The sequence below is a fragment of the Phalangium opilio genome, unplaced genomic scaffold (genome assembly GCF_054372755.1).
Source record: "Phalangium opilio isolate 3A_F unplaced genomic scaffold, DU_Popi_V2 ptg000081l_1, whole genome shotgun sequence".
In the NCBI taxonomy this organism is placed as follows: domain Eukaryota; kingdom Metazoa; phylum Arthropoda; class Arachnida; order Opiliones; family Phalangiidae; genus Phalangium; species Phalangium opilio.
Window position 1 is genome coordinate 2285345 of NW_028324188.1, and position 23485 is coordinate 2308829.

Genomic DNA, 23485 nt, shown 5'->3' on the forward strand with positions numbered 1-23485 from the left:
TGCGTTTTTTGGTCTAAATCATTAAGCCTTGGCCCGAAAACTTTAAAATAATGTAAATAAATTAAAAATAATTACCAAACGGTTGCATTTTCGTAAAAAGGTTCCATTGGACTCTCGAGCATTCTTTAAAAAGACAAAAACAAATTGGAACCATATCTTAATAACTTTAAATAAGGTTTTAAATTAAAACTTACTCTCCAGGCCCAAGAACTTCGTTACTTGCTCAAATTTCTTGAAAAATAAAAGGAAAAAAGGCAATTAATTGGAGTACAAATTAAATTTAACTATTTTAAATAATTACAACAATCAGGGGCCGAGGAATTAGTCAAAATGTTCATAAACACTCGCTCCATTGAATTAACGCGGACTTATTTTACAAAACACCCATTAACTCTGGTTCTACTAGAGATACGGGGATGTCCTTTGAGTATGTCATAGTCCTATTTGTCCCCCATCTAACCATACTAAAAACGTAGGGCTACGACAAACAGGGGCCGAGTAATTAAGGAAAATGATCGTCCCCTCCATAGGATTTGCGTCACACCCAACTTTGGAGTTATAGGCCTCTAAAGTTGGGTGTGACGCTCTCCCTACAGCATGTTTTTGAACATTTTGCTTAATATCTCGGCCCCTGTTTGACGAAATCCCAAGTTTTAAGTATTGTTGGATGGGGGACAAATTGGACTATAACATACTCAAAGGACATCCCCGTATCTCTAGTAGAAACAGAGTTACAAGCCTGCAAAGTAACCTAACTTAATCAAACCCAACCTAACTTAACCTAATCTATAATATGAAGGGTAATATATAGACATAAAACATGGAAAATGTATATTTTAATTAATTTCCGCGACTTAAATGTTATTAATTGTCCTATAATTAACCTTGAATAAATTATATTTATTGAAAAAACTGTGTATTTTGAATGTGCTAAGGGCTAAAGTACAGTTTGGGAACACAGAAATGTTTTGAATAGTCTTAAATATTAAATTATGCATATATTACCTGTTATAAAAATGTTCCGAACATACTCTACTGACGTAACATTTAACCATCCCGCCAAATTCCAATCTTTTCACTAAGCCTTGGCCCACTGTCATTGCTTAAGCCTTGGTCCTATAACATAAACATTGCTTTTTCGATAACCTTTGGTCTATAGAACTCAATAAAAAACTAAAGTTTCTTTCGCGTAATCATGGTTTCAACACTTCTTAACCATTTTTAATTGCAATTAACGAAAGAACTTGGTTTAATTAAACTAAATAAAGGTGCAAACACGGAAGGTCACACATGACAGAAGCTAAGCACAGACTGCCAGGCTGAACTCAGCTGATGCCGGCCTGAGATAGGACCGGAAATAAGCACAGAGCATTAAGCATTGTATAATAGAATTTTAATGTCCTATCAATGCTTTTAAAAACTAAAGAGAGGTCACTGGACATTTTTACCAATAAATATTGCGTATTTTTGATTAGTTACGACGTCACGACGACAGTAACGACACAAAGAAGGCCTTTCCGGGGATGTAGTTGCCCATTCTCGCTCAAACTGTCTACATTCTTGCTACTCCGTAAATACTTGTGACTGGCTATGCGGGTTTTTTGAATTTCAGATCTCTGTCATTTTTACTTTCAATTTTCATTTTCGATTTTAAACCCTAATTAAATTTAATTTATGGCTTGAATTAACTTGAATATACAAAAAAGAGTCCGAAAAAGCCGAAAATGTTGGTTTTGAGCTCGTACGACTGATAGGTTTTGAACTATTGACCTCCGAACTTGAAAATTTAAAAGTGCAATTATGCAAATTCTATAAAGAATTTTGAAACTTTCTTTACGTCATTTTATAGATAATTTGATGGGGAATCCAACGCGAGTAACCCCGTACAGATCGGATTCGTAGTTTGAGCCCTATCGTTAAATTTAGTTTCCCGCCATTTTCCAAAATGGCGGCACAAACACAAAAAGGCTTGAAATGTGTAAATCAGTTCAAATCAGTATATAATCCATATCAGTTTCATCAAAATAAATTATATTTAATCAAGGAACACTAATAATCAGTTTTAAACCTCGTTTCTAAAGATATCAGTCTGATTTTTCAATATGACACTCTAAACGGGTCAAGAGACAATATTCAATAAAAATATTCCGTTAAAAATTAAGATAATTAAGGTTTTAACTCAAATTAATGAAAATCAACATAACTCGATACCAGGAAGTACCGCGAGGCCGTAGACCATAACGTTTACAGTCGCTACACAGTTAGGTTGAAACTAAAAACGGACATAGCCGTAATTAGTGCAATAACTAATGAACCACTAGTCGCACGATATTGGGACCACTTCCATTAGATTCCTTAGAGTTCTCTACGTCCGAATCGGTTAATTTAAGTTTAATTAATTTAAATTTAAATGGCAAAAAGAGGTTGGAAAGTAGAAAAACTGAAAAAACGGGCTGCGTTTCGGGACGTTTAATGACGTAGTTAATTAACGGTTCGTCGTAGAGAGACGCGATTAGCACCATCGGATTCAGGAGGTTTTAATCATTCAGATTAAGTGTATTTAATTTAATTAATTAAGTTAATTTCGATGGGAAATTAAAAATAACCGAAAATTGAAATTGCGAAAAATTCTCTCTCATCTCGCGTATCAACCACGTCTCCCGTCCGTAGACTTTTCATGCGTTTGCAAAGACTTGATTTTGGAGTTTTTAAAATAGGTTTTTCCCTTAATTAAGGCGTCTAATTAAGGTATATTAACAAGGAAAATATATTTCCTGATTAATTTCAAGGCGAGGAATCGGAAAAAAATGGTTTCAGAAGCGTACAGCCACATTTTCGGCCACCTTGTTCATTTTAGGCCGATTCGCCTATCACCAATCGATTTCTCATCTAAAATTAACCCGAAATCCATATCGGGTTAATTAATTTAGGCCTAATTTTAGGCCTAAAACGGGAAAAACCCTCCGTATCTGCCCTTCAAACTCAAAATGTCTCTAAAATAACCCTATCCTACGTTGCACTTCGTAACTAACAGTAATTAGTAAAAAAATCGCGGTTAAAATCAATTAAAATAATTTTTAAGCCCAAATAATGAATTGGGTTTCGATTAATGGCACCCTGTTTTAAATGTACGGAAGGTTTAACGCTAGTAACTCACAGCGCTGCCACTACTGCGGGATGAAAGAAAAAAAAAGAGAGATTGAAATTTATCGCCTCTTTATTTTATGACGCGGCTAACCTGATAGCGCTACCAAGCGCAGGGAGGAATATGGACGACCAATATATTCACTTTAGTTTAGTTGACGTTTACGTCTACATTGTAGCACGGTTACAAATAGAAGGGGGGGTAGACAACGGTAACGGGACTGACTCAAGGCGGAGGGATAAGCAATGTTGGAAAGGCGGAGGTCGAAAATAGTTCGGCGGGAAAGCTTGGACGAAACAAGTCGTACCACTGAGAGTCAACCGAAGTGAGGTTTGTCTGTCCGAATCAGTGTATTGGGACGCGAGGGGGCCGTCACTCCTTCAAATCTCATACACCTAGGTTTTCAAATCATTCAAATCACGTAAATCACTTCCCAAATCTAGAAAATCACTAAAATCGCTATGAAATCAATCAAATCAGTGAAATCACCATCCAAAGCAGTCAAATTAAGAATTCAAATCATTAAAATCAATGCCAAATCATTCGAGTCGTATCATAAGTAAATAAGATGTGTTCTTTAAGTGTTAATGAGAGCTTGTCATGAAGTGACGTAGGAGTAAAGTCATAGATTCTCGTAAAGCGAAGCCTGGTGACTGGGGCGCTGTCAAAGGTTTACCATAGACTAAATAGGAGGATGGACTGCAAAACCGGGTATAGTCAATTCTCGCTTGTCGTTATTGAACTAGCTCCCATTAAGCCTTTGGCATTACGAAGTATAGGTAGTGACTTACTTATGAACTTATGATCGTACAAATCATTCAAATCACATTAATCGTATTGAAATCATCTAAATCGGTAGTGATTTCAAATCTCGTACGCTCTGATGCGTAGTGACGGTCCCCTCGCCATCTAAACTTGTTGAATTTGAGATCCGAGAACACCCAGCAATTGGCCATATTTATTTTGCTTCTAATTAAGTTAATTATCATTAAAATTTAATGAAATTTACATGTAATGAAGATAATTAAGTGCTCTATCTAGATCTGCTTTCAAATTAACGCTATCTATTACGGTTTAAAAGATATAGCGCTTTTAAGTTTTGTGTCCAGGGGTTTGAGAGCTACAAGTGTGAGTGGTTTTTCCTTAATTACGGCTTCTAATTAAGGGATATTAACGAGAAAAATATATTTAACGGGTCACGTGACAACACACAATAAGAATATTCGTTAAAAATTAAGATAATTAAGGTTTTAACTCTAATTAATGAATAATTGAATATCAACATAAATTGGAACCAATAATGTACAGGGTGTTTCCACAGTTTGGAACGGGGATGGTCTTAATTAGTGCAATAACTAATGAACCGTTAGGTCGGGCGATATTGGGACCATTTGCATTCGATTCCTCACAGGTTTCTACGTCAGAATCGGTTAATTAAATTTAAATTAATGTTAATTAGAAAGGCAAAAAGACGTTGGAAAGAAGGAAAAGTGAAAAAACGGGCTGCGTTTCGGGACGTTTAATTGCGTAGTTAATTAACGGTTAGTCGTAGAGAGACGCGACTAGCACCATCGGATTCAGGAGGTTTTAATCATTCAGATTAAGTGTATTTAATTTAATTAATTAAGTTAATTTCGATGGGAAATTAAAAACAACAGAAAATTGAAATTGTGAAAAATTCTCTCTCATCTCGCTGCCACTACGGCGGGAGATGGAAAAAAAAGATTACATTGGAATTTTTACTCACCAGTTTTTTGGACGCGGCTAACCCCATAGCACCACCAAGCGCAGGGAGGAATAGCAGACACTAATGTGTTCACTTTTAAGTTGAGTTGACCTTTAAGAGGCATTACAATGGAACGGGTATCGCCATCTATATGTGGAAAAATGAATTGCATTAGGGTTAATTAAAACTTTGTAGTTTCAAAGAGATAATTGCATAGTTAATTTTGACTATGTAAGCTTCATTTTATTCTGTAATTAAAATAATTAAACATTGTAGTTTTAAATTCATATAATATTTGAGCTTGTATTGTATAGATGTCGCCACACTATTAACGCAGCGGAATTTTTTGAAATTGGCGATCAGGAAAATCTATTTTGCTTCTAATTACGTTAATTATCATTCAAATTTAATGAAAATTACAGCTAATAATCTCCATTAAGTGCTCTATCTAGATCTGCTTTCGAATTAGCTCTATCTTTTACGGTTTAAAAGATATAGCGTCGAGGGGTGGGTAAGCTCGGGTAAGCTAAACGAATGACGCAGTGGGTTGGTTAAACGAGTGAGATAGATAGAGCCATAAAACGGGAAAAACCTTCCGTATCTGCCCTTCTAAGGGTCAAAATGTCTCTAAAACAACCCTATCCTAAGCTAAACATCATAACAGTAACACAAAAAGGTTAGACGCAGAGTTACGAGCCTCCAAAGGTTAGTGTAACGGAGGGTATGGTGGTTATGAACATTTTCCTTAATTACTCGGCCCCTGTTTGTCGTAGCCCTAAGTTTTAAGTATCCTTGGAAAGGGGACAAATAGGACTACGGCATACTCAAAGGACATCCGGGTATCTATAACAGAACCGGACTTATAAGCCTCCAAAGTTGGGTGTAATGTTATTCCTATGGAGGGGGGTTTGTTTACGTTTTGCTTAATATCTCGGCCCCTGTTTGTCGTAGCCCTATGTTTTAAGTATCCTTGGAGAGGGGACAAATTGGGCTATAACATACTCAAAGGACATCCCGGCATCTCTAATAGAACCAGAGTTACGAGCCTCCAAAGTTTAGTGTAACGCTATTCCAACGGAGAGTATAGTGGTTATGAACTCGGCCCCTGTTTGTCGTAGCCCTAAGTTTTAAGTATCCTTGGAAAGGGGACAAATAGGACTATGACATACTCAAAGGACATCACCCTATCTCTAATATAACCAGAGTTATAGGCCTCCAAAATTGGGTGTGACGCAAATCCTGTGGAGGGGATGAACATTTTGCTTAATTACTGGGCCAAGTAAGAGATTAGAGAGGCGAGGCCAAGAGGGAGAAAGGGGAGTCCAGTCCTTACCCGATGGAGGTGGAGGAGGCTTCCTTCCGATCTCGGACACTGTCGCGTCTCGAGTTGGGCGGAGACGCGCTCCAGTTCATATTGGGTGGCCTTCAGTCAGACTTCGATAATTTTTCTTGGGATCTTCGATCAGCGTGTAACCGCGCGCGCTTTCCACCAATAAACCGAAACCAGACACGACTACGTCATTAAGTTAATCAAATGTATTTATTAGAACATAAACCCGCTTAATTAAATACACAATCCGTTAGTAAACAAGTAAACAGAGTCAATCAAATACTGTTATCTGATTCCGATGCCGTTACTCCACCCCAACTGCCCCCATTCCCGGGCTACCTTTGAATATATCCCCTGGGGCCTCCGGGGATCAGCCAATCCCGGCTCTCGAGCAGACGACGGGTCTAACGTGTTCAGCTTCCTGGCAAGTCTAGCGGGGATCCCTGGTATCTATTAGGTCCTTCCACCCAGTGGGGAACTCTCGTAACGGGCTCCTAGTTTCACTTTCAGTTTGTGGACGTCGCGGTTTCCTCCATCGGACCGCGGACCCCGTTTTGACAGCGGATGACGATGGGAGGAAGGGAGTTAACGAGGGCCGAGTCGAGAAGGAAGGGGTCGTCGCCTCGGAGTCGGCGCTTCTATTTTTACGAGAAGGAGATTGGATTTGGGGGGAGAGAGGAGACAATGAGAGAGAGAGAGACAGAGAGAGAGGGGGGAGAGAGGAGAGAGAGGGAGGGAGAGAGAAAGAGAGAGAGAGGAGAGAGGGGAGAGAGAGAAAGAGACAGAGAGGAGAGAGAAAGAGAGAGAGAGAGAGAAGGAGAGAGAAGGAGAGAAAGGAGAGAGAGGGAGAGAGAGAAAGAGAGAGAGAGAGAAGGAGAGAGAAGGAGAGAAAGGAGAGAGAGGGAGAGAGAGAAGGAGAGAGAAGGAGAGAAAGGAGAGAGAGGGAGAGAGAGGAGAGAGAGAGAGGAGAGAGAGGAGAGAGAGAGGAGAGAGAGAGAGGTCGTAAATGACCACTCGATCAGCGCCGGTTAAATTCAGACCAACTTCGCCCACCTACAACGCGCGGGCGAGACGAGACGATTGGCGAGTCAAAAGGGAGGGAGGGATGGAGGGAGGCGGAACGTACCTGCGTTGTCAGCAAGAAAACGCAATATTGGTGGTCAGTCTGCAATAATCGTATCCTTCGTTGGCGCTCGTCCAAGTTCCTGATCTTTCAATCCAGTTCCTGCCAATAGCGCGAATCGTCAAACGTCCTCTTCCCCGACCCGCCCCCAAGATTGAACTGAATTGAACCGATTCAGGCTTACCCAGTCAGGAGAATCTTTTGAATGATATCGAGGATTTTGGAGGAGAGGCCGAAGACGAGAGTGCGATGTCCTTCCGCCTTCAGATTGTCCAGCAATTTGATCAAGACATCCATCTTCCCCGATTCCTTCAACAGTAAGACAGGCCAGGGTCGACGTTCAAAGACACGACGTCGGCCACAGCGTCATTCGGCGCCTCGACCTCGACCTCGCTATACCAATAGAAAGAAGAATGAAATAAAAAAGGTCACTTCCCGACCAGGATGGAAGGCGGCATTCATTTTGCGTTGAACCAGATCTATTTCGTTCCCCCGTGTACTTCCCCCTGAATTTTCCAGGTTTCCCCCCCCCCCTATATGGAGTATCCTATGGAGCAAATGTTAACGAAGGAAGATAAGGGGCAAATGGACTATAACATACTCAAAGGACATCCCCGTATCTCTAGTAGAAACAGAGTTACGAGGCTGCAAAGTATAGTCTAATGCTATTCCTATGGAGGGGTTGTTTGTTTACGTTTTGCTTAATTACTCGGCCCCTGTTTGTCGTAGCCCTAAGGTTTTAGTATGGTTAGATGGGGGACAAATTGGACTATAACATACTCAAAGGACATCCCCCTATCTCTAGTGGAACCAGAGTTAATGGGTGTTTTGTAAAATAAGCACGTCTTAATTCAATGGAGCGAACGTTTATTAACATTTTCCTTAATTACTTGGCCCCTGTTTGTTGTATAGCTATGTTTTTAGTATCGTTGGAAAGGGGACAAATAGGACTATAACATACTCAAAGGACATCCCCCTATGTCTAGTAGAACCAGAGTTACGAGCCTCGAAAGTTGGGTGTGACGCAAATCCTGTGGAGGAGACGAACATTTAGCTTAATTACTCGGCCCCTGTTTGACGTAGCCCTACGTTTTTAGTATGGTTGGATGGGGGACAAATTGGACTATTACATACTCAAAGGACATCCCCGTATCTCTAATAGAATCAGAGTTACGAACCTCCAAAGTATAGTGTAATGTTAATCCTATGGAGAGGAGTATGTCTGCGAATATTTTGCTTAATTACTCGGCCCCTGTTTGACGCAAAAGTCCGCAAAGGTCCGCAAAAGACCGCAAAGGTCCGCAAAAGACCGCAAAAGACCGCAAAGGTCCGCAAAGGTCCGCAAAAGACCGCAAAAGACCGCAAAGGTCCGCAAAAGACCGCAAAAGACCGCAAAGGTCCGCAAAAGACCGCAAAGGTCCGCAAAAGACCGCAAAGGTCCGCAAAAGACCGCAAAGGTCCGCAAAAGACCGCAAAGGTCCGCAAAAGACCGCAAAGGACCGCAAAGGACCGCAAAGGACCGCAAAAGACCGCAAAGGACCGCAAAGGTCCGCAAAAGACCGCAAAGGTCCGCAAAAGACCGCAAAGGACCGCAAAAGACCGCAAAGGACCGCAAAAGACCGCAAAGGTCCGCAAAAGACCGCAAAAGACCGCAAAGGTCCGCAAAGGACCGCAAAAGACCGCAAAGGACCGAAAAGGACCGAAAAGGACCGCAAAGGTCCGCAAAGGTCCGCAAAAGACCGCAAAGGTCCGCAAAAGACCGCAAAAGACCGCAAAAGACCGCAAAGGTCCGCAAAAGACCGCAAAGGTCCGCAAAAGACCGCAAAGGTCCGCAAAAGACCGCAAAGGTCCGCAAAAGACCGCAAAGGTCCGCAAAAGACCGCAAAGGACCGCAAAAGACCGCAAAGGACCGCAAAGGACCGCAAAGGACCGCAAAAGACCGCAAAAGACCGCAAAGGTCCGCAAAAGACCGCAAAGGTCCGCAAAAGACCGCAAAGGTCCGCAAAAGACCGCAAAGGACCGCAAAGGACCGCAAAAGACCGCAAAGGTCCGCAAAAGACCGCAAAAGACCGCAAAGGTCCGCAAAGGACCGCAAAAGACCGCAAAGGACCGAAAAGGACCGCAAAGGTCCGCAAAAGACCGCAAAGGACCGCAAAAGACCGCAAAAGACCGCAAAGGACCGCAAAAGACCGCAAAACACCGCAAAAGACCGCAAGGGTCCGCAAAGGTGTTTTTGGGTCTAAATCATTAAGCCTTGGCCCGAAAACTTTAAAATAATGTAAATAAATAAGAAATACTTACCAAACTATTGCATTTTCGTAAAAAGGTTCCATTGGACTCTTGAGCATTCTTTAAAAAGACAAAAACAAATTAAAAACATATCTTAATAACTTTAAATTAGGTTTGAAATTAAAACTTACTCTCCAGGTCCTAGAGCTTCGTTACTTGGAAAAGCAATACTTCGTTATAAGGTCAAATTTCTTGAAAAATAAAAAGAAAATAAGGCAATTAATTAGAGTACAAATTAAATTAAACTATTTCAAATAATTACACCAATGAGGGGTCGAGGAATTAAGGAAAATGTTCATAAACACTCGCTCCATTGAATTAACACGGACTTATTTTACAAAACACCTATTAACTCTGGTTCTACTAGAGATACGGGGATGTCCTTTGAGTATGTTATAGTCCAATTTGTCCCCCATCTAACCATACTAAAGACTTTGGGCTACGACAAACAGGGGCCGAGTAATTAAGCAAAATGATCGTCCCCTCCATAGGATTTGCGTCACACCCAACTTTGGAGGCCTATAACTCTGGTTCTACTAGAGATACGGGGATGTCCTTTGAGTATGTTATAGTCCTATTTGTCCCCTTTCCAAGGATACTAAAAACATAGGGCTATGACAAACAGGGGCCTAGTAATTAAACAAAATGTTAATAAACATTCGCTCCATTGAATTAAGACGGACTTATTTTACAAAACAGCTATTAACTCTGGTTCTATTAGAGATAGGGGGATGTCCTTTGAGTATGTTATAGTCCTATTTGTCCCCTTTCCAACGATACTAAAAACATAGGGCTACGACAAACAGGGGCCGAGATATTAAGCAAAATGTTCATAAACATTCGCTCCATTGAATTAACAAGGACTTATTTTACAAAACACCTATTAACTCTGGTTCCACTAGAGATAAGGAGATCCCCGTAGCTACAATAGAACAAGAGTTATGAGCCTCCAAAGATTAGAGTAAAAATCAGAAGTAACATAATAAAAATAAGTGAGACGATACCAAAGTTGACGAACATTTTGCTTAATATCTCGGCCCCTGTTTGTCGTAGCCCTAAGTTTTTAGTATCGTTGGAAAGGGGACAAATAGGACTATGACTAGGACATCCCCCCCATCTCTAGTAGAAACAGAGTTACGAGCCATAAAACCTAAGCCTAACGTAAACCATTTGGAGCCTGTACCTTTTGAGTTCTTTACATTTTAAGGCTATTATAATTGGACACTATAATTAATTAAAGAGGTACTTACCAGGCATTAAGCGAAGTGTTTCTTTAGTTTCTTCAAACTGTATCTGTATCTTTAAGTGATCTTTCAGCGGAGAACGATGTAGCGGCTGTACAGCTCCTTGCCATGCATGTCTTTTGAGTTTGACTGAAGATAACAGTTTGTAATTGGATAACACGACTGGTTTTAAACGCCCCAAGTACTTTTGAGGGTTGTTTTGTATCCATTATTGCAGCGGGTTGCCCCTAATATTAAATTAAAAGGCGTTAATTACATTTAAAAAGGCCTATCTTGTGTTCTACACTATCTTTCTAAACATTGCTTAAGCCTTGGTACTTCTCCATAATTATTGCTTTTTCGATTACCTTTGGCCTTTAAAACTCAATAAAAAACTAAAGTTTCTTTCGCGTAATCATGGTTTGAACACTTCTTAACCATTTTTAATTGCAATTAACGAAAGAACTTGGTTTAATTAAACTAAATAAAGGTGCAAACACGAAAGGTCACACAGGAGCTAAGGACAGGCTGCCAGGCTGAACTCAGCTGATGCCGGCCTCAGATAGGACCGGAAATAAGCACACAGCATTGAGCATCTTATAATAAAATTTTAATGTCCTATCAATGCTTTTAAAAACTAAAGGTGGGTCACTGGACATTGTGGCCAATAAATATTACAAAGTTTTGATCGATTACGACGTCAAGACGACAGTAACAATGCAAAGAAGGCCATTCCGGGGATGATGTTTCCCATTCTCGCTCAAACTGTCTACATTCTTGCTACTCCGTAAATACTTGTGGCTGGCTAGGCGGGTTTTTTGAATTTCAGATCTCTGTCATTTTTACTTTCAATTTTCATTTTCGATTTTAAACCCTAATTAAATTTAATTTATGGCTTAAATTAACTTGAATAAACTAAAAAGAGTCCGAAAAAGCCGAAAATGTTAGTTTTGAGCTCGTACTACTGATAGGTTTGGAACTATCGACCTCCGAACTTGAAAAATTAAAAGTGAAATTATGCAAATTCTATAAAGAATTTTGAAACTTTCTTTACGTCATTTTATAGATAATTTGATGGGAAATCCAACGCGAGTAACCCCGTACAGATCGGGTTCGTAGTTTGAGCCCTATCTCAAAATTTAGTTTCCCGCCATTTTCCAAAATGGCGGCACAAACACAAAAAGGCTGGAAATGTGTAAATCAGTTCAAATCAGTATATAATCCATATCAGTTTCATCAAAATAAATTATATTTAAACAAGGAACACTAATAATCAGTTTTAAACCTCGTTTCTAAAGATATCAGTCTGATTTTTCAATATGACACTCTAAACGGGTCAAGAGACAATATTCAATAAAAATATTCCGTTAAAAATTAAGATAATTAAGGTTTTAACTCAAATTAATGAAAATCAACATAACTCGATACCAGGAAGTAATGCGAGGCCGTAGACCATAACCTTTACAGTCGCTACACAGTTAGGTTGAAACTAAAAACGGACATAGCCGTAATTAGTGCAATAACTAATGAACCGCTAGTCGCACGATATTGGGACCACTACCATTAGATTCCTTAGAGTTTTCTACGTCCGAATCGGTTAATTTAAGTTTAATTAATTTAAATTTAAATGGCAAAAAGAGGTTGGAAAGAAGAAAAACTGAAAAAACGGGCTGCGTTTCGGGACGTTTAATTGCGTAGTTAATTAACGGTTAGTCGTAGAGAGACGCGACTAGCACCATCGGATTCAGGAGGTTTTAATCATTCAGATTAAGTGTATTTAATTTAATTAATTAAGTTAATTTCGATGGGAAATTAAAAATAACCGAAAATTGAAATTACGAAAAATTCTCTCTCATCTCGCGTATCAACCACGTCTCCCGTCCGTAGACTTTTCATGCGTTTGCAAAGACTTGATTTTGGAGTTTTTAAAATAGGTTTTTCCCTTAATTAAGGCGTCTAATTAAGGTATATTAACAAGGAAAATATATTTCCTGATTAATTTCAAGGCGAGGAATCGGAAAAAAATGGTTTCAGAAGCGTACAGCCACATTTTCGGCCACCTTGTTCATTTTAGGCCGATTCGCCTATCACCAATCGATTTCTCATCTAAAATTAACCCGAAATCCATATCGGGTTAATTAATTTAGGCCTAATTTTAGGCCTAAAACGGGAAAAACCCTCCGTATCTGCCCTTCAAACTCAAAATGTCTCTAAAATAACCCTATCCTACGTTGCACTTCGTGACTAACAGTAATCAGTAAAAAAATCGCGGTTAAAATCAATTAAAATAATTTTTAAGCCCAAATAATGAATTGGGTTTCGATTAATGGCACCCTGTTTTAAATGTACGGAAGGTTTAACGCTAGTAACTCACAGCGCTGCCACTACTGCGGGACGAAAGAAAAAAAAGAGAGATTGAAATTTATCTCCTCTATATTTTATGACGCGGCTAACCTAATAGCGCCAGCAAAGGCAGGGAGGAATATGGGCGACCAATATATTCACTTTTAAGTTTAGTTGACGTTTACGTCTACATTGTAGCGCGGTTACAAATAGAAGGGGGGGTAGACAACGGTAACGGGACTGACTCAAGGCGGAGGGATAAGCAATGTTGAAAAGGCGGAGGTCGAAAATAGTTCGGCGGGAAAACTTGGACGAAACAAGTCGTACCACTGAGAGTCAACCGAAGCGAGGTTTGTCTGTCCGAATCAGTGTATTGGGACGCGAGGGGGCCGTCACTCCTTCAAATCTCATACACCTAGGTTTTCAAATCATTCAAATCACATAAATCACTTCCCAAATCTAGAAAATCACTAAAAGCGCTATGAAATCAATCAAATCAGTGAAATCACCATCCAAAGCAGTCAAATTAAGAATTAAAATCATTAAAATCAATGCCAAATCATTCGAGTCGTATCATAAGTAAATAAGATGTGTTCTTTAAGTGTTAATGAGAGCTTGTCATGAAGTGACGTAGGAGTAAAGTCATAGATTCTCGTAAAGCGACGCGTGGTGACTGGGGCGCTGTTAAAGGTTTACCATAGACTAAATAGGAGGATGGACTCAGTGGCGGCTTAAGTCAAGTGGAGGCCCCAAGCGGTAACCATTTTGGGGCCCCCAAACTCAAGATATAAAAATTAAATAGTAGTTGTAAGATGGAATTTATTTAAGAAGGCTTAAAATAGCGTCCGGTGCGCGCGTGATAGTCGACAATCCCCCCTTAATGGGTGGGGGGAGGAAAAGGAGCCGGGACTTTTATTTTATCTTATATCGTTTTTTTGGGTCGCCTGAGAGCGCTCCTAGATCGCTCCAAATTTACGTGTTACGTCATCGCTCTAGCTCGGAGGACCGAATGTAGTTGCTCCGAATGAATGAAAAAGTTTTTTCAGAGCGATTTTGTGACGTTTCCAGGCACTCCGTATCTAGACTCGGAGCGGTTGGGATCAATCCGGGAGGAAACCGGAAGTGAGCGACTGGGTCATTGTAAGACGCGCCGCCGTCTCGGAGCAGCTCGTTTTTATCGCAAAGAAAAACGCTATGTTTTCCACCATCTTTTTCTTTTACCTTTTCGTTAAGCCTTGGTTTGGTTTTTGGAACTCGCGAAATCATAGGTACACTTGATTCGATTTAGAAACAATTACAGAACGAACGATTTTCACGTAGAGACACATATTCAAAATCCATCAAGTTATGTATGTTCAAAACCTTTAACTAACTTGTTCATGGCAATTAAAAGCAACCGTCGTAAAGTTTCAGCAAAGAGGAGAGAAAGACGGAGAGAGAATCGGTATAGGCAGCCGTGATCCATGCCTGGTGAAAACGGGGATAAATATACGGTACACCGCGGCACCTGAGCGCAGCTTTCTCGCGCATAGTTAACGTAGGGGATGACAGAGATAAGGCGAGGAGGCCAATCCCCATGCGCAAAGGATGTGCGTCCTAAAACTAAACGTACCGAGAAATGTTTTTACTACCCTCCTATTTTCCCATTTTTCGGCGAATTTTATAAAGCGCGTTTCTATCTCCCTCTCTCTCTCCTCTTTGGTTTCAGCACCGCGGGCAGCCTCCATTTTCTGTTTTCTTTGCTCGAGGTTTGCTTTTTCTCTAGTCGGATTCATTCGCTTCCATATAACCTATCCCCATGGGATCCAATGGAAAGCGCAGAGCAATGACGGGCATGAAAGGGGTCGGGCTTACTTGTCCACTGACACCGGCGTAAGAGTAGAAGCGTAAAATCTCGCGACTAAGGTCTTCTTATATAAATCCCTTCTTGGTATAATACTGAAAGGGAAAATATTCGTCATTTATTTCCTTTTAAAACTATTAGTCTCTTCCATTTTTACTTTAAAAAAATAAAATTGTTAATGGAAGAAAATTAATTCTGCTCAATTCGGGGCCCCATGGCATCCCGGGGCCCCAAGCGGCCGCTTAGTCCGCTTACCGTTAAACCCGCCACTGGATGGACTGCAAAACCGGGTATAGTCAATTCTCGCTTGTCGTTATTGAACTAGCTCTCATTAAGCCTTTGGCATTAAGAAGTATAGGTAGTGACTTACTTATGGAACAAATCTTATAAACTTATGATCGTACAAATCATTCAAATCACATCCAAATCACATTAATCGTATTGAAATCATCAAAATCGGTAGTGATTTCAAATCTCGTACGCTCTGATGCGTAGTGACGGTCCCCTCGCCATCTATACTTGTTGAATTTGAGATCCGAGAACACCCAGCAATTGGCCATATTTATTTTGCTTCTAATTAAGTTAATTATCATTCAAATTTAATGAAATTTACATATAATGAAGATAATTAAGTGCTCTATCTAGATCTGCTTTCGAATTAGCTCTATCTTTTACAGTTTAAAAGATATGGCGCTTTTAAGTTTTGTGTCCAGGGGTTTGAGAGCTACAAGTGTCAGTGGTTTTCTCTTTAATTACGGCTTCTAATTAAGGTATATTAACGAGTAAAATATATTTAACGGGTCACGTGACAACACACAATAAGAATGTTCATTTAGAAATTAAGATAATTAAGGTTTTAACTCTAATTAATGAATAATTGAATATCAACATAAATTGGAACCAATAATGTACAGGGTGTGTCTACAGTTTCGAACGGGGATTGCCTTAATTAGTGCAATAACTAATGAACCGTTAGTCGCGCGATATTGGGACCACTTTCATTCGATTCCTCACAGTTTTCTACGTCAGAATCGGTTAATTAAGATTAAATTAATGTTAATTAGAAAGGCAAAAAGACGTTGAAAAGAAAGAAAAGTGAAAAAACGGGCTGCGTTTCGGGACGTTTAATTGCGTAGTTAATTAACGGTTAGTCGTAGAGAGACGCGACTAGCACCATCGGACTCAGGAGGTTTTAATCATTCAGATTAAGTGTATTTAATTTAATTAATTAAGTTAATTTCGATGGGAAATTAAAAGCAATAGAAAATTGAAATTGCGAAAAATTCTCTCTCATCTCGCTGCCACTACGGCGGGAGATGGAAAAAAAAGATTACGTTGGAATTTTTACTCACCAGTTTTTTTTTTTTTTTTTTTTTCCACCTACTAGCACTAGTGCTTAGCCGTTAGGCCTTGAGCACCAGGAAGAATTGAGCGGGAGACCCTACGCGGCCCAGCACTGACGGGGGCCGCTAGGTCGTATGTGTGTAAGCAGGGAAGGAAATGAGGTTTACTTGGGAGGCGACGGAAGGTGGCATTGGGGTAAGTCACCTCCGGCGGACACGGGACAGTCGGCACCTATAGGGTAGGAACGCCGACATGTGTCGTATTCCCTCAAACTTTGCCGCCCAGAAGCTTGGCTTACAGGAGTGCGCCACACTCCCGGCTACTCACCAGTTTCTGGACGCGGCTAACCCCATAGGACCACCAAGCGCAGGGAGGAATAGCAGACACTAATGTGTTCACTTTTAAGTTGAGTTGACCTTGTACCTCTATCTTGAAAGGCATTACAATGGGACGTGTTTCGCCATCTATATTTATTTATTTAGTTCAGTACAGGTAAGCCATTAGAGCTTGGTTAGTACAACCGAGAGAGATTAACGATTTAGTTATACAGAGATTAACGATTTAGTTATACAGAGATTATTTAGTTATACAGAGATTAACGATTTAGTTATACATTAGTAAAAAAAGAAGAAAAAAAAAAACAAAAAGAGATAAGTAACAAAGTAAAAAAAAAAAAAAAAAAAAAATAAGTGACAAAGTAGAAAAAAGATAAGTAACAAAGTAAAAAACGGTATGACTACAGGTCAATTTGGGGTATTATTGAAGTGAGCCGATAACTTAGCGCGAAATTTTGATTTATCTGAGATGGTAATAATAGATTCAGGGAAAAAGGAACTGCATTAGGGTTAATTAAAACTTTGTAGTTTCAAAAAGATAATTGCATAGTTAATTTTGCCTTTGTAAGCTCCATTCTATTCTGTAATTAAAATAATTAAACATTGTAGTTTTAAATTCAAATAATATTTGAGCTCGTATTGTATAGATGTCGCCACACTATTAACGCAGCGGAATTTTTTGAAATTGGCGATCAGGAAAATCTATTTTGCTTCTAATTAAGTTATTTATGATTCAAATTTAATGAAAATTACAGCTAATAATCTCCATTAAGTGCTCTATCTAGATCTGCTTTCGAATTAGCTCTATCTTTTACGGTTTAAAAGATATAGCGTCGAGGGGTGGGTAAGCTCGGGTAAGCTAAACGAATGACGCAGTGGGTTGGTTAAACGAGTGAGATAGATAGAGCCATAAAACGGGAAAAACCTTCCGTATCTGCCCTTCTAAGGGTCAAAATGTCTCTAAAACAACCCTATCCTAAGCTAAACATCATAACAGTAACACGAAAAGGTTAGAAGCAGAGTTACGAGCCTCCAAAGGTTAGTGTAACGGAGGGTATGGTGGTTATGAACATTTTGCTTAATTACTCGGCCCCTGTTTGTCATAGCTCTAAGTTTTAAGTATCCTTGGAAAGGGGACAAATAGGACTACGACATACTCAAAGGACATCCCGGCATCTCTAGTAGAACCGGAGTTAATAGGTGTTATGTAAAATAAGTCCGTCTTAATCCTATGGAGCAAATGTTTATGAACATTTTTCCTAATTCCTCGGCCCCTGATTGGTGGAACCTTACGTTTTTAGTATCGTTGGAGAGGGGACAAATAGGACTATGACATACTCAAAGGACATCCGGGTATCTCTAGTAGAACCAGAGTTACGAGCCTCCAAAGTTTAGTGTGAAAATTATAAGTAACAGTCTAACTAGAAGTGTGACGCTTCCCCCAGTTGAGCATTTCCCTTAATTACGGCTTCTAATTAAGGTACATTAACAAGGAAAATATATTTCCTGATTAATTTCAAGGCGAGGAATCGGAAAAAAATGGTTTCAGAAGTGTATTAAAAAAATTTCAATGAGTTTTCCATGAATTTTATTAAAAAATGACAAATTTGAATGAGTTTTCATTTTCATTTCTTTCCTTGGTGAGTATTTTTGAAACTGGCCTTCTTAGACTGGACCTGCCCTTCTTGCCCCGTTGGACTATAGGATCATAGAACCAGAGTTACGAGCCTGCAAAGTATAGTCTAATGTTAATCCTATGGTGGGGTTTGATTGTTTACGTTTTGCTTAATTACTCGGCCCCTGTTTGTCCTATTCCTAAGTTTTTAGTATCGTTGGAAAGGGGACAAATAGGACTATAACATACTCAAAGGACAACCCCGTATCTCTAGTAGAACCGGAGTTAATGGGTGTTTTGTAAAATAAGTCCGTCTTAATTCAACGGAGCGAATGTTTATTAAAATTTTGCTTAATTACTCGACCCCCGTTTGTCGTAGCCCTGTGTTTTTAGTATCGTTGGAAAGGGGACAAATTGGACTATAACATACTCAAAGGACATCCCCCCATCTCTAGTAGAACCAGAGTTACGAGCCATAAAACCTAAGCCTAACGTAAACCATTTGGAGCCTGTACCTTTTGAGTTCTTTACATTTTAATGCTATTATAATTGGACACGATAATTAATTAAAGAGGTACTTACCAGGCATTAAGCGAAGTGTTTCTTTAGTTTCTTCAAACTGTATGAGCCCACACAAAGTGATCTTTCAGCGGAGAACGATGTAGCGGCTGTACAGCTCCTTGCCATGCATGTATTTTGATAACAGTCTCTACTTGGATAACACGACTGGTTTTTAACGCCCCAAGTACTTATGAGGGGTTGTTTTGTATCCATTATTGCAGCGGGTTGCCCCTAATATTAAATTAAAACGCGTTAATTACATTTAAATAGCCCTATCTTGTGTTCTACACTATCTAAACATTGCTTAAGCCTTGGTACTTTTCTATAAACATTGCTTTTTCGATTACCTTTAGTCTATAGAACTGAATAAAACACGATGGTTTCTTTCGCGTAATCATGGTTTGAACACTTCTTAACCATTTTTAATTGCAATTAACGAAAGAACTTGGTTTAATTAAACTAATTAAAGGTGTAAACACGAAATGTCACACAGGAGCTAAGCACAGGCTGCCATGATGAACTCAGCTGATGCCGGTCGCAGAAAGGACCGGAAATAAGCACAGAGAATTAAGCATTGTTTAATAATATTTTAATGTCCTATAATGCTTTTAAGAACTAAAGGGGGGTCACTGGACATTGTGGCCAATAAATATTGCGTAGTTTTGATTGATTGCGACGTCACGACGGCAGTAACGACACAAAGAAGGCGATTCCAGCTTTATGTTTCCCATTCTCGCTCTAGCTGTACATATTCTTGCTACTCCGTCTATACTTGTATCTTGATAGGCGGGTTTCGCCATCTATATGTTTAAAATTGAACTGCATTGTGATTAATTAAAACTTTGTTGTTTCAAAGAACTAATTGCAGAATTACTTATGAATAAGTAAGGTATAGTATTAACTGCAATCAAAATAATTAAACATTGTAGTTTTAAATTCAAATAATATTTGAGTTTGTATTGTATAGATGGCGTTACACTATTAACGCAGCGGCTTTTTTTGAAATTTGAGATCCGAAAACACCCATACCATAAAATCTTATTTTGCTTCTAATTAAGTTAATTATCATTCAAATTTAATGAAAATTACAGATAATAATCTCCATTAAGTCCTCTATCTAACTCAAGTTTCAAATTAGCTTTATCTATTACGGTTTAAAAGATATAGCGCTTTTAAATTTTGTGTCCAGGGGTTTTGTGAGCTAAAAGTGTGAGGGGTTTTTCCTTAATTACGGCTTCTAATTAAGTTAATTATCATTCAAATTTAATGAAAATTACAGCTAATAATCGTCATTAGGTGCTCTATCTAGATCTGCTTTCGAATTAGCTCTATCTATTACGGTTTAAAAGATATAGCGCTTTTAAGTTTTGTGTCCAGGGGTTTGTGAGCTACAAGTGTCAGTGGTTTTCCTTAATTACGGCTTCCAATTAAGTTATATTAACGAGTAAAATATATTTAACGGGTCACGTGACAACACACAATAAGAATATTCATTTAAAAATTAAGATAATTAAGGTTTTAACTCAAATTAATGATCGTCACCATGAATGTACAGGGTGTTTCCACAGTTTGGAAAGGATATGGTCGTAATTAGTGCAATAACTAATGAACCGCTAGTTGCGCGATGTTGGGACCACTTTCTTTCGATTCCTCATAGTTTTCTACGTCAGAATCGCTTAATTAAACTTAAATTAATTTTAAATAAGAAAGGCAAAAAGACGTTGGAAAGAAGGAAACCCCAATAAAACCCAGAAAAACCCATTTAAACAATTTAAAACCCCAGAAAAACCCAGAGAAACACACAAAAACCCAAATAAAACCCACAAAAATCCCAATTAAACCCAGAAAAACCCAACTATACCCAATAAAACACTGAAAAACCCAATAAAACCCAATTAAACTCAATAAAACCGAGAAAAACCCCAATAAAATCCAGAAAAAACCCAATAAAACCCGGAAAATCCCCAATAAAATCCAGAAAAACCCCAATAAAACCTATAAAAACAAAATAAAACCCAATAAAACCCACAAAAAACACAATTAAACCCACAAAAAACACAATTAAACCCACAAAAACCCCAATAAAACCCACAAAACCCCAATAAAACCCAATTAAACCATATAAAAACCCAATAAAACCCACAAAAACCCCAATAAAACCCAATTAAACCATATAAAAACCCAATAAAACCCACAAAAACCCCAATTAAACCATATAAAAACCCAATAAACCCACAAAACCCCAATAAAACCCAATTAAACCATATAAAAACCCAATAAAACCCAATTAAACCATATAAAAACCCAGTAAAACCCACAAAAACGCCAATAAAATACACAAAAACGCCAATAAAATACACAAAAACCCCAATAAAACCCACAAAAACCCAATAAAACCCCAATAAAACCCAATTAAACCATATAAAAACAAAATAAAACCCACAAAAACCCAATAAAACCCACAAAAACCCCAATAAAGCCCACAAAAACCCCAATAAAACCCACAAAAACCCCAATAAAACCCAGAAAAACCCCATTAAAACCAACAAAAACCCAAATAAAACCCACAAAAACCCCAAAAAAAGCCATAAAATTATAAGTAACAGTCTAACTAGAAGTGTGACGCTTCCCCCAGTTGAGCATTTCCCTTAATTACGGCTTCTAATTAAGGTACATTAACAAGGAAAATATATTTCCTGATTAATTTCAAGGCGAGGAATCGGAAAAAAATGGTTTCAGAAGCGTATTAAAAAAGTTTCACTGAGATTTCCATGAATTTTATTAAAAAATGACAAATTTGAATGAGTTTTCATTTTCATTTCTTTCCTTGGTGAGTATTTTTGAAACTGGCCTTCTTAGACTGGACCTGCCCTTCTTGCCCCGTTGGACTATAGGATCATAGAACCAGAGTTACGAGCCTGCAAAGTATAGTCTAATGTTAATCCTATGGTGGGGTTTGATTGTTTACGTTTTGCTTAATTACTCGGCCCCTGTTTGTCCTATTCCTAAGTTTTTAGTATCGTTGGAAAGGGGACAAATAGGACTATAACATACTCAAAGGACAACCCCGTATCTCTAGTAGAACCGGAGTTAATGGGTGTTTTGTAAAATAAGTCCGTCTTAATTCAACGGAGCGAATGTTTATTAAAATTTTGCTTAATTACTCGACCCCCGTTTGTCGTAGCCCTGTGTTTTTAGTATCGTTGGAAAGGGGACAAATTGGACTATAACATACTCAAAGGACATCCCCGTATCTCTAGTAGAACCAGAGTTACGAGCCATAAAACCTAAGCCTAACGTAAACCATTTGGAGCCTGTACCTTTTGAGCTCTTTACATTTTAATGCTATAATAATTGGACACCATAATTAATTAAAGAGGTACTTACCAGGCATTAAGCGAAGTGTTACTCGAGTTTCTTCAAACTGTAGGAGCCCACACAAAGTGATTTTTCAGCAGAGAACGATGTAGCGGCTGTACAGCTCCTTGCCATGCATGTCTTTTGATAACAGTCTCTACTTGGATAACACGACTGGTTTTAAACGCCCCAAGTACTTTTGGGGGTTGTTTTGTATCCATTATAGCAGCGGGTTGCCCCAAATATTAAATTAAAATGCGTTAATTACATTTAAAAAGGCCTATCTTGTGTTCTAACACTATCTAAACATTGCTTAAGCCTTGGTACTTTTCCATAATTATTGCTTTTTCGATTACCTTTGGCCTTTAAAACTCAATAAAAAACTAAAGTTTCTTTCGCGTAATCATGGTTTGAACACTTCTTAACCATTTTTAATTGCAATTAACGAAAGAACTTGGTTCAATTAAACTAAATAAAGGTGCAAACACGAAATGTCACACAGGAGCTAAGCACAGGCTGCCATGATGAACTCAGCTGATGCCGGCCACAGATAGGACCGGAAATAAGCACAGAGAATTAAGCATTGTTTAATAATATTTTAATGTCCTATAATGCTTTTAAAAACTAAAGGGGGGCTCACTGGACATTCTGGCCAATAAATATTGCGTAGTTTTGATTGATTACGACGTCACGACGGCAGTAACGACACAAAGAAGGCGATTCCAGCTATGTAATTCTCCATTCTCGCTCTAGCTACACATATTCTTGCTACTCCGTCTATACTTGTATCTTGATAGGCGGGTTTCGCCATCTATATGTTAAAAATTGAACTGCATTGTGATTAATTAAAACTTTGTTGTTTCAAAGAACTAATTGCAGAATTACTTATGAATAAGTAAGGTATAGTATTAACTGCAATCAAAATAATTAAACATTGTAGTTTTAAATTCAAATAATATTTGAGTTTGTATTGTATAGATGTCGCCACACTATTAACGCAGCGGCTTTTTTTGAAATTTGAGATCTGAAAACACCTATACCATAAAATCTTATTTTGCTTCTAATTAAGTTAATTATCATTCAAATTAAATGAAAATTACGGATAATAACGCCCATTAACTCCTCTATCTAAATCTGCTTTGAAATTAACGCTATCTATTACGGTTTAAAAGATATAACGAATTATAGAATTCGGACTAATAGTGTGGCGACATCTATACAAGGCAAGCGCCGATGTTAAAAACTACAATG

General features: G+C 38.7%; 1 long non-coding RNA gene across 18 annotated transcripts in view; it reads right to left on the minus strand.

Annotated features, from left to right (window-relative positions):
• Positions 1-22967, minus strand: part of LOC149653967 (uncharacterized) — a 29181-nt gene extending 6214 nt beyond the window's left edge. For 2 of the 18 annotated variants that reach the window (XR_016370817.1, XR_016370818.1), the window contains exons 1-9: positions 11205-11399; positions 10864-11084; positions 9745-9768; positions 9626-9673; positions 7509-7717; positions 7328-7426; positions 4893-5018; positions 195-231; positions 76-123 (exon numbers count right to left, since the gene is read on the minus strand). This is a non-coding gene — a long non-coding RNA (uncharacterized LOC149653967). Of the gene's footprint in view, positions 1-75; positions 124-194; positions 232-1005; positions 1117-4892; positions 5019-6392; positions 7427-7508; positions 7718-9625; positions 9674-9744; positions 9805-10863; positions 11085-11204; positions 11406-18272; positions 18430-18898; positions 19666-21638; positions 21796-22264 lie in introns of those variants that run through there. The other 16 variants (XR_016370825.1, XR_016370826.1, XR_016370822.1 and 13 more) reach the window with 15 other exon arrangements.
• Between the last annotated feature and the right edge of the window lie 518 nt (positions 22968-23485).